Source organism: Curcuma longa, chromosome 10 (assembly GCF_044706935.1).
Source record: "Curcuma longa cultivar G26 ecotype Majalengka, Jawa Barat chromosome 10, ITB_CL_G26_1.1, whole genome shotgun sequence".
NCBI lineage: Eukaryota > Viridiplantae > Streptophyta > Magnoliopsida > Zingiberales > Zingiberaceae > Curcuma > Curcuma longa.
The window spans coordinates 4,166,240-4,178,816 of record NC_133870.1 but is presented as its reverse complement, the minus strand read 5'-3'; the positions used below and the strand labels follow the sequence as shown (position 1 = coordinate 4,178,816).

The window sequence follows — 12,577 nt, the reverse complement described above, 5'->3', positions numbered from 1 at the left end:
ATAGAAGAGCATTCATCATCTCTTTCAGAAGTATAATTCTTTCTCTCAGCAACACCATTTTGCTGAGGAGTATAAGGAGCTGTTGTTTCGTGTCTGATTTCATATTCAGCACACAACTCAGCGAATGGTGATACATATTCACCACCTCGATCACTTCGAACCACCTTAATCTTTTTATTAAGTTGGTTTTCAACCTCATTCTTATAGAGAATAAATTTCTCTATAGCTTCATCCTTACTTTTGAGAAGATACACATAATAATACTTTATGTTATCATCTACAAAAGTGATGAAGTATTTATTCCCACCACGTGTTGGTGTACCTTTAAGGTCACACACATCGATGTGGATTAGGCCGAGTGGTTCACTGCTTCTTTCAACATGTTGAAAGGATGACCTTATCATTTTTGCTTCAACACAAATCTCACATTTGTGTTTCGGGTCAAGGTGGAATGTATGTATATTTTGCATGTTAATTAATCTATGCAGTACATCGTAGTTAACATGTCCTAGTTTACCATGTCATAAACATGAAGACTCAAGCATATAGGTGGAAGAGCTTTCATTTTTATTAATTTTTGGCCGAATAGCCATTACACTGAGCTTAAACAACCCATCAGTTACATAGCCCTTTCCTACAAACACTCCATTCTTGGATAGAACAACTCTATCTGACTCACATACAATGCGAAAATCATGCTTGCTTAAAAGTGATCCGGAGCCTAGATTCTTTCGAATCTCCAAAACATACAACACATTGTTCAGAGTGAGCTCCTTGCCCGAGGTCATCTTCAGCACCACCTTTCCTTGGCCCATTATGTCCGAGGTTGCTGAGTTCCCTATGTACAGCTTCTCCCTTTGACTTCTTTAAAGTTGTGGAGCAGCTCCAAGGAGTGGATTCGTCACTGGAGGAGTTTGCCGTCGCCGGAGGAGTTGGAAGTCGAGAAATCGTCGGATTGCAGCGCTGCGCAGAAGCGAAGGAGAGAAAAATCGCCAGGGGGGGGGGGGAGAAGGGGATCGGCTGAAAACTTTAAGTTAGGGTTTTTGCGACGAATACATATTCGTCGCATATTTCGTCGCAACATTGGCGACGAATCCGATTATTCGTCGCTAATTGGCGACGAATAAGTATATTCGTCGCCAAATCAAGTGGGTCCCGGCTAGTTAAGTTGTGGCGGAATCGCCAAATTTAGCGACGAATAGCCTTTAGTCGGAAATTTCGTCGCAAATGTGGCGACAAATATCCTGTTTTGTCGCCAATATTGCGACGAATTAGTGATTCGTCGCAATATCTACGACGAACTCGTTAATGTCGCAAAATTTGCGACGAATCACAAATTCGTCGCCAAATCAAATGGGTCCGGGTATTTTATTTTGCCGGGATCGCCAAATTTAGCGACGAACATGTTGTTTCGTTGCAAATTTGCGACAACTAATTAAATTTGTCGTAAATTTGTGACAAATTTTGCGACAAATATATGTCATCGCAATTATTGCAACAAAAATTGTTTTGTCGCAAATTTCGTTTCAAATTAGCAACAACTTCCTCTTTTATCGCAAAATTTGTCCCAATTTTGCGACGAATTTTGTTCGTCGCAAAAGTTTGTTGCTAAATACCCTTATTTTTGTTGACATTGAAGAAATTGCAAATTAAAAGGGAGAAATTTATCACTGTTTGTAGCCTAGTTGTGATTTTGTTGCTTGGTTGTGATTTTGCGACTTGATCATGATTTCACGGTAAGTCGTTATAGTCGTAACTTCATGATCAGTTGAAGTTACCTTGTTGTTGGTGAAGTCACGATAGTTGCGGTGATCATATATAAAAAATTAAAATTTTCGCATGAAATTATTTTTTTACCAAGGAGGAAAATTACACCTAAGACAATCTTTTCTAGATTTTAGAGGTCCATCCAAAGTTTCAAGATTGAGTTCTTAAAGTCTATAGATTGAACACCCTCTTAATCTTAGTGATTCATTTAAAGGTTCCAGGGTTGACCTTCATCTTTCCCAAACCTTAGAAGTCCATCTAAGGTCTTGAGATTGAGCTCTCCCTTAGCATTAGTGTTTTGTCTATTTCTAAGATTGACCTTTGAACAGTCTCTCTAGATCTCAGAGCTCTCCTTTTGACGACTGACCTCTCTAGCTTGACCTTATTGCCTTCCTACTCCACTAATAGAGATTTCTTTGATCTCTCCAACTTAGCCTTACTCCTTCTAATTTTGTTTAGGAAGCTCTTAGGCAGCATACCTCTCCAACTTAGCCTTCTTTCCTTTCGGTTTGGCTATCAAGAAAGTTCTTCGTCGACAAACCTATCCAACTTGGCCTCGTTCCATTTTGACTTCGCTATTAGGGAAGCTCTTAGGTGGGCAACCTCTCCAACTCGATTTTGTTCGCCTCCACTAAGGATGCTTTCTCTTTGATAGTCGACCTCTTCAACGACCCTTCTTAGCTCAGCCTAGTTACTCATGAGGTCCAACTTGAACATTTTGCTTACCTGAATACCGTAATTGAGTCTTGTATATTTTCAATTTGACTTGAAGGAGCCTTACTCCTCGAGCTCTCAACTCCAAGCTCTTCAATCTCTTCCCTCCGAATACTCTAAGCTACCCAAGCTCTTTACTCCAAGTTCTCTAAGCTATTCCGTATGAGCACTTTGAACTCCCCAAATTCTCTACTCTAAGCTTTCCGAGCTTTCCCCTTCGAGTTGAGTAGATTATAGGTCTTCTCAAGACAGCCACTACGCTTGTGCAATTGTTGGCCACAAGTAGTAGTAACTCATGATCATCATTTCCATTGTTAGTAGCTAGTAATAACAGATAGGTCTACATTAATGGAGGCAACTAGAATTAATGGCCATTGGATTGAGAATAATAACATATCCAAAATAACATATCCAAATTATAAAGAATACCATAGAAGCCAATTTGTACTCTCCAAATTTTAATTTGTACTAATTCTAGTGTAAATAAATTATAAATATGATCCAAGTAATAACTATAATTATTTTAAAAATAATTTTGATTAATTTAAAATAATTTAAATAAAATTTAAATAATTTTAATTAAGCTGATAAAAATTATTTTAACATACTAATTTTGATCGGTGAAATAAGAAATTTTTTAATATAAAATATATGATAGAACCTTCTTTTGTTTTTTAAAAAGATGTCTTTTTGATTATTTGCATAATTTAAGATACCTTTTAATTTTACCCAACACATGAATTTCACTAGAGAGTAAAATGTAAATAATCAAATTTTGAGGATAAATGACAAAATTTGAAACATTTCCCGGAACACTATAAACACGCTAGGGTTTTGGGGAAGAGCAGATCGAAATCTCCGAAGGAAAGACGATGAAGAGGCTAAATCACTTCTCCTTCTTCTGCAAAACCTTGTCTTCCACTCGTTCTCCTCGCCCCCACGAAGCTTCCCTACCCTTTGCTGTCTTACATTACTCGGCCTCCGCCACCGCCGCCGGCGCCGCATCCACCACTGGGAAGCACATGTTCATGGCCCAGTACCTCGTCGACTCATGTGGCTTCGACCAGAAGAAGGCCACCGAGGCCTCGAAGCTTCTCAAGGGCATCCAATCCCGGCAGCAGCCGGACTCCGTCCTTGCTTTCCTCAAAAGTTACGGCTTCGATGACGCATCAGTAAAAAGGCTCGTACATTACTTCCCCCAATGTCTTCTTTTGGACGTAGAGAAGAAGCTTGCCCCTAAGTTCCGAGCTTTCGAAGATCTGGGTTTCTCCCCATCCGACGTCGTCCACCTCGTCCGATCAAATCCCGACACCACAAAAGTCAAACACGAACGCACTGTGCCTAGGATCGAATTTTGGCAAGACCTTCTCGGGTCCAAGGATGCGCTGGTGAAGTTGTTCAAGAGTAACTATTGGTTTCTTGGGTACAGCATCAAGAAGAAGATCCAGCCCAACCTTGAGTTGCTTCGGGAATGTGGCTTGGACGGCCCAAAGCTTGCCTCTATCTTGAGGAATCACCCACTGTTCGTGGCACTGAAAGCTGATTTCTTGAAGTCCTTGATCAGTCGCGCGGAGGATTTGGGAGTGCAACGGACATCGGGGATGTTCCCTTGCACTCTGCTTGCACTCTCCATGGTCAGTCCAGAGAAGTTCAAGATGCAAATGGAATTGTTCCAGAGCTTCGGGTGGTCAGAAGACGATTTTGTTGTGGCATTCCAAAAATGCCCTTCACCTTCCCGAATGCGTCGTCCGCGACTTTGCGGAGAAAAATGGAGTTCTTGATAAATGAGGTTGGATATGCTTCTTCTTACATCGCTATACGTCCAATACTATTGGATAACAGTATCTTGCTCTACCAAGGATAAGGATTAATTGGTTCAATTCTTCATTTCTTCACCACTTATCGAGCTATTAGCTTAATGATGACGGGTGTCTGCTTATAACTACTGTTGTTTACTAGTACATCTAAGAAAATTTATGTTATTTACATAATTAGACAAAGTTGATGATTTTGTTAGGGTTGCTCAAATTTGTTTGGTTGAGTCAGATTAAACATAATCCTGATGGATAACCTTCTATTAGTTGGTAGCATTTGACCTGGCTAGTTCTTGTTCAACTAATTGATTAGATAAAACTAGTCTCTTGTTTAAGAACTCAGCCTCGTCACTCTAATCATGTTTAGGCTATGTGGGATTAGTTTCGGTATGCATATGGATAACATACATAATACCCTTTAAAATTGTTGACATGGACTGGCGAGTGGGGGATAGGGTCTCCTATCATAACCATGGGAAATTTACCTCTTGGTATGTATTAATAGGACTAATTTGCTAGTATGGGCAGGTGTTTGCATGAGATAATGCTCTAATTTTTTGTTCATTGCAGTACATTTGTGTTTCCAATCTTAAGATTGCATCTTTCCTACAGGCCGCTGAGGAAGCCCTTGGTATGTTGAGGTCCATGCTTGGTCAATTTACTCGTAAATTATCTAGTTCACCAAGGTGAGAATAATATTTTATGTTAGAGTTTCTAGATTTGTTTTTTTTAAACTTTATTTATTGAAAATTCTCAAGCAAGGAAGAAGTTGCCATAGGTGTCAAGACAGCATATATTACCTTAAAGTTTTTATAAACATTCACAGCACTGTCATGGATCCATTCTAATGGACTAAGATATTCGGGTTGGGTTTATTTCATATCGGGAGTGGTTCGTGTAGGTGTTCCGTAGACAAAATCTGTAGGAATTAGTGGTATAGCCTCGGTCAAACTTCTACTATCTATGTGGTACAGAGCTATACTTTAAGAGTGCTTAACGGTTTTATTTGTTCATTCAACTAGAATTATGTTGATGTCTCTCTATTTTATGCCATGTCATTTGTCAGTTTACATCCCCATATCTCATTTTATATCTGCTTATCTTCTATATATTCTTTTGGAAATAATCAAGTTTTTGTATCTTGCTTCTTGTTATCCATGACTTAAAGACTGTATTATGCATCCAGCTTCTTGTTAAATCTGTCTCTTTTGCTGCCAACCAAGGTTTAGTTCCTTTTCAAGATATCTATTTTAATAATAGACCAATTATGAGGAAAGAAATATTCAATTCATGGATATCTTGCTCATTAGTCATAATTGGATATTTAAAATGTTTGGAAAATATTGTAACAAATGCAATCACAATGTTAGACATAATACAAAACTATAGAACTCACAACAAACAACATCATAGTGATACTTAACAATGCATATTCAAGCACATTCTTGAAGTTTGTGCCAATCCAAAAATTTATGATGAATTTTCATGAACTATAATTTTTCCTTGATAGATATCATCAAAACAAATGTGCTCGCAAAATTTTAGATTTTTCTGAATTTTATGGAATTTCTATCACATTTCTGAAATTCAGATCAGAATGCATCAATAGAGCATATTCAGAATATCAGTCGACTGATCATTCCATCAGTCGACTGGTCAGTCGACTCAGGACCAATTTGACTCGACCAATCTTTCTGTAAGTTTCAGAATTTCAGGTCAGTCGACTGCTACATGAGCAGTCGACTGATGCAAGTCGACTCATCTTCAGACTTTACTCGACCAATCTTTCTGTAAGATTTGAAATTCGATGGCAGTCGACTGATATGTCACCAGTCGACTGATGAGAGTCGACTGAACCTTCACAGCACTCGACCAATCTTTCTGTGAGGTTCAAAATAAGAGGGCAGTCGACTGTTGATTACATGAGTCGACTGATATCAGTCGACTGACCTATGAACAGTCGACTGACAGGCGAACACTTATATAAACAGCAACCGCGGCAAGTTTCTAAAATCTATTTTCAACCCTAAGCTGCGCCGTTTCTGCCAAAATTCTTCCTTCCTCAACGTCCTCAAGTCTTCTAGAGTCAAAGAATCTCTTCCTCTAATCCAAAGCAACTACTTTTCTTAATTCCAATGGAGAATCAACCGTTTCCGAAGAGGTATACCTTTAAAATCAACTTTGTCTTGATTCTATTCTTCTAGATCTATGTCATGGACTAATTTTTCTTTTTTTCTCATGCTTTTGCATCATTCATTGCATATCTTTATCTTTAGACAAAAGCATACCGCATCTAAATCTCATAAGAAGTCGATGTTTCGCAAAAATAAGGACATACCACAATATCCTGACCCTGAATACTTTCTATGCACTCCTCAACCTAGATTTCCTTCGAAAATAAGACAACACATATTTGAAACCTATGAATTTCACTTCATGGATTGTCGGTACCTAAATCGTCAATTCTTCCAATCTACATGTCCTCATATCTATGACCGCATCGTCTACTATCAACTTGAAAATCTTGTTAATTGCACAAGCAGCATCAATCTGGACTTGTGCAAAGAATTCTATATCAATCTTAGACCTACCGACATCACTGAGAGTCACTTTATATCCACTGTCGCCGGTAGGCATATTGAATTCACTCCAGAATCAATCAGAACTTTTCTTGGTCTTCGTACATCTTCAAATCCTTTTGTATGTTTCCCTGAAGTCACTGGACAAATCTATGGTACCTTCTCCAATGTGACTGTTGACCATATACATGAGTACTACTTTAATAAACCACGAAAAGCCTCTAAGACCATATTCCATGCCACAAAAATGTCTGCGGACCAGTATGTCTGGTATCGCATTATTCTTGACTGCATCTTACCTATTGTGTCTAGAGGTCGAGCTATGATACGTATTCCTCATATGGTCATGATGTATGCTTTAGAGGTACACCTTGATATCGACATTGCTCTTCACATCTATCATTCAATTCTGTATCATTCTGATACCACAAGTGGCAAGATCTACATGCCTTTTGGTCATATCATCACTCAATTCTTAGCATACCAGGGCATTGACATTACAGTGGGGGCCATCAGAAATCTGTCAAAGGATTATGATCAGCTGGGTCCACGTCACTTAAAGCTTGCAAGAATTGTCTACTCAGATGGTGCTTTGAGATGGATCAAGAAGGATGCACAAGTGCACATTTTATCTGATTCTGAAGATGACAAGAATGATCGTGAATGCAAGAATGAATAATGAACACAACAACGACAGTGATGAAGAGCGAATTGCTCGTTTGGAGGATACGATTAATGATGTTGATGGCCGGTCGAAGGTGTGTTTAGCAGAAACTCGTGTTCTGCGACAAGAAGTGAAGATTGTATCAAAGAAACAGACTGAGGCATATGAACAGCAGCAAGTAATATTCCAAATGCTCAAAAAGATACATATGTGCTTCCAGTCTCCTGAACGACCTCCTCCACCAAGCGATGACGATGACATTTAGTTAAAATTTTGGGATATGTGAACTTGGTTGTTTGTTTTGTACTTTGACATGTTTGATATTTGATTCTTATGACTTGCTTGTTTAATACTTTTATGGATTGATTGTGCTTTAATTTTATATTTCATATGATGATCTTATGATTTTTATGTGATTTCTATGTCTTATTGATTTTGATTATCAATGTTAATAATGCAAAATTTCAAAACCTTAAGGGGGAGTTTTCAGATTTCGACTATTTAGGAGTTAAAAATTTTAAAATCTTAAAAATTTTAAGGGGAGCTTGAGAAATTTTAAATTTAAAGAAGTTTGTGTTAAGGGGGAGCGAATTGTTTTAAAATTTAAGGAATTGTGATTAAGGGGAGTATATGATTTAAAGTGTTTGGAAGGATCATATGATGTTTAGGGGGAGCCTTTTGATTAAATCCTAAACTAATACATTCACACACATTTTATAACCCCTTAAGAAATTAAAGATATTGTCCAAATCAGGAAATTCTAATCCATTAGAAATAGTGATACAAAGTTGGACATATATTGACCTTTTCCATCCATTTATGGACTTTGTATCAAACTACCATATTTGAGACCAAAATTTTTCAAAATTATTTTTCTCAAATAGTGTTAGTCATAAGTAATGTACGTGTGAAATTTCATGAATTTTTGAAACTTGTACAATTACTTATGTATTTTTCAATCTCGTCTCTGATAATTGAAAATCAGTGTATCAGTCGACTGGTTCAGAGTGCAGTCGACTGATGAGTCGACTGATAGATTATGAGTCGACTGATACTACTGTTTTCAGCATATTTTGTGAACTTAAGGTATTCTTTTCCCTCCGAAACCATTGTTGGTGCTATACTAAAGGGGGAGAATCATTTTTAGGGAGAATTTAACCTTACTTAGCCTATGGAATCACTTTTTGATCTTTGACAAAAAGGGGGAGAACTATGAAAGGTTAAGTTAGGAAAAGAGGAGATAAATGTTTATCAAGTTTTATCATGCTTATTAATTCATGCTATTCATGCTATTATGTTAATTATGCTCTGATATCATGTGATTCATGCTTTATTTATCATATGTTAATCACATGTTTTGCTTTATATGTTTTTAAAGACCTAACTTAAACAGGGTTTTGCTAAACATCAAAAAGGGGGAGATTGTTAGTGCAATCTTGCCCCAAGTGCATTGAATTTCAATGTTTGGCTAAACCATGTTTGAAGTTAGGCAATATCTGTGATCTAATATGTTTAATGCAAGTTTGCAGGAAAATCCAGGTTGAAGACTTGGCAAGGGAAAGTCCAAGGTTGGTCTTGGCAAAGGAAAGTCCAAGCATGGGTCTTGGCAAAGGAAAAGTCCAAGGTTGGTCTTGGCAAATGAAAGTCCAAGCGTGGTCTTGGCAAGTTGAAAGTCCAAGGCTTCAGCATTTCCATTTTCCTTGACTGAACTAGCTAAGGATTGGTTTTATTATTTACCAGCTGGACATGTTGCAAGCTGGATTGACATGAAAAAGGCATTCTTAGAGAAATACTTTTCAGCCTCAAGAACAGCAATTATTAGAAAGAACATTTGTGGCATTCCACAAGTAATGGGAGAGACTTTTTATGACTATTGGGAGAGGTTCAAGAAGTTGTGCTCAAGCTATCCACAACATCAAATAAGTGAGCAACTACTTGTTCAATATTTCTTTGAAGGTTTACTTCCCATGGATAGGAGTATGATAGATGCCACAGCTGGAGGAGCTTTAGTGAACAAAACCCCCAGAACAAGCTAGAGAACTCATTTCAAACATGGCTGAAATTCACAACAATTTGAGAGTAGAACACTTATTATAAGAGGGGTTAGTGAAGCCCAATTAGTTTCTAATGAACAAAAGGAGATCAAGAGTTCGTTATTAGAGTTGACTTCTTTAGTAAAGCAAATGACCTTGAATAATATGAGCAAGAATCAAAACATTCTAGTAACTTTCTCTATAAATCAAGCAATGAGAGTGTGTAGCATTTGTTTAAGCCAAGAGGACAATTCGGATTTATGTCCTAATCTCCAACAAGATGAATCATTGGCTGCTTTAACTAGGGCTTAATTTTAATAAAGAAACGACCCTTATTCATCTACCTATAATTCGGGTTGGAAAGATCATCCAAATCGTAGGTATGACAATTCATTTTATCAATAACAACCTTTCCAACAATTCCAACAGCAAAATCAGCCTCAATTCTAGCAAATTCAACAGCCATATCAAAATTTTCAACAACATTTTCAAAGCACACAACCTTCACATAATTTCCAGCAACCCTCTCAAGGTTTCTAGCAAGCTAATCAACCATTTCAGCAATAATTACAGCAATTCCAGTAACTTTACTAGCCACAACAATTCCAGCAGAGTTTTAACAATTTTCAGCAACCAATTCAGCTACAACAGCAAGGTTTTCAGTATTCACAACCACAATTCCAGCAATTCTAATAATCGTTTCAACAAAATCAGCAAGGTCAGCAGTCCAATCATGGTTTACAGCATCAAAATCATAATTTCCAGCAGTGCTAAAATCAGGATTTTCAGGGCAATAATTTTCAACAATCTTCATCAAATTTTCAGGGAAATTTCCAGCACTCACATCAACAATTTCAGCCCTCAAATCAGTTCCAACAATATCATTTCCAAAATTCTCAACCTCTACAAAATTTTTAGTAGCCTACCTATTCATTTGAAGCTCAACAAAAGTCATATTCAAATCAAGGCAGCTATGGGAGTTCTAATGGGTTCATTCAACAACAAAAGGTTAAGGAGATTATGCAATAAATTTTGCAACAACAATAAATTTTACAACAGCAACAAAGTCAATAAAAGAATGATTCCACATTACAAAATATTGAGAGACAAATTGGGCAACTTGCAAGTGGTATGAATCAAATGCAAGCTCAAGGATCAAGTCAATTGTCTTCTCAAATAATTTCAAATCCTAAAGGGAACGTTAGTGCAATAACTCTAAGGAGTGGAAAGACTACTTCAACTTCAAGCACTCAAAAACTAGAAATTCCTGAAAAATTTCCAGTAGCTCATTTTTCAACCCAAAGCAACCCTGATTTGGACTTTACAACATGTAATTTCACAAAAGAAGCCCAACATGAATCCACAATTTTACATCAAATTATAGCTTATCAAATCCCCCACACTTACTCTTTTGCGTCTCGCTCAAGTTAACAAGTAAAGCTAAGAAAATCAACTAATATCGTACCCCCTAGATCGTTCTCAATCATACTTAAAAACAATTGAAAGAAAATTATCTAGGGTTGTCAAGTCTCAAAAACCTAAGCACTCATAAACTAGACTCTTATTTTTGGTTCACCACATAGTAAATTTCATCCTTCATGACTAATTGAGATGAATGTAGCACACTGATTCTCACAAGGTAATTTTTAGTGGATCTCATCCTAAATTCTAATTCTTGATCAAGGTAGAGCTCACTCAAGCTACTCATGTCTCATGCACTACCATAAGCTTGTTTGTTTTTTACTCTCTACCACCATTCTTGATTTGGAATCCACACCTATTAAGACTTATTGAAGATGTAAGAGAACAATGAACTGAGACAATGAAGTAGAAATTTAGAAAGGAAAAGATAAGAAAAGAAACTTTAAGGAAAACAAGTGGTAGACATGGGTACAAATAAATGTCAATCAATGAACCTTGCCACACTTTCTAAATATTTTCTTCTGTCCTCCTTTTTATTTCCGTGTGCTTTTCAATTCTATGAACCAAATGTGAACTAGAGTTTTGAAATTCTGCTCATTGATACATACTCACTTTACCTTTCAAAGATTTATTCAATTACTCATTATACATGTGCCATCCATTTTGGTTGATCCTAGACTTTACAGCATCTAATTGTGGACCAAGTTCAAAACCAAGTTCCTCCTCAATTGATCCTACAATTTTGGTTAAAGAACCATATAGTCTCTAGGAGAGGTATTGAGGTAGATCCTACAAAGTAAGTGTTATGTCTTCTTTATTTTACCCTATATGCGTACGATATGTTCATGTTTTTCTTGGTCATGTAGAGTTCTATAGGAGATTTATTAGAGACTGTAGTAAGATTGCTCTTCCATTGTTTAGACTTTTACAAAAGGATGTGGGGTTTTATTTTGATGAACAATGTAAGGAGGCTTTTCAAAGTTTAAGGGAGGCTCTTATCACACCTCCTATTATTAGACCACCAGATTGGACGCTTGATGTGCGTAGGGTATACATATGTTTCTTATGCTTTAATCGTACATCTTTCTGTATTTCACGCTATTTCCTACATTCATTGCATCCTTTATCTATGCATTAGGCATGATTTTCTCCTTTTCCTAGTTCGGAGATCTGTTCGTATTTTTATGTATTTGCAGGATAGAAATGGAGTGAAAAGGCTAACAGAGATGCAATTAAAGATAAGGCTAGACAGGGTCATGCCTCCCAGGCACGACCGTGTCTCACTCCTCTAGGAACCGTGCCCCACAGGGCATGGCCTTGCTTCTTCACAGGTAGAACCAGCCCCTGGCCGTGCCCACCAGGCACGGCCGTGTCTTCACAACAGAGGAGCAGCTGCCAAGGATCATGTCAAATAGGCACTGCTGTGCCTTCGCTCCAGCTAGACCCGACCACGGTTCGGAACCGCCGGTTCGACGGTTCGTGGGAGGTCGACCCTTAACCTTAACCGCCCAAGACGGTTACGGTTCACGGTTCGGAACTGCCGGTTCACGGTTCGATTCACGGTTCGCCACGGTTCATGACGGT

General features: G+C 37.7%; 1 pseudogene; it reads left to right on the top strand.

The window, feature by feature from the left end:
* The first annotated feature begins 3,348 nt into the window (after window positions 1-3,348).
* Window positions 3,349-4,345, top strand: LOC141836116 (transcription termination factor MTERF8, chloroplastic-like; annotated as a pseudogene).
* The last annotated feature ends 8,232 nt before the right edge of the window (window positions 4,346-12,577 follow it).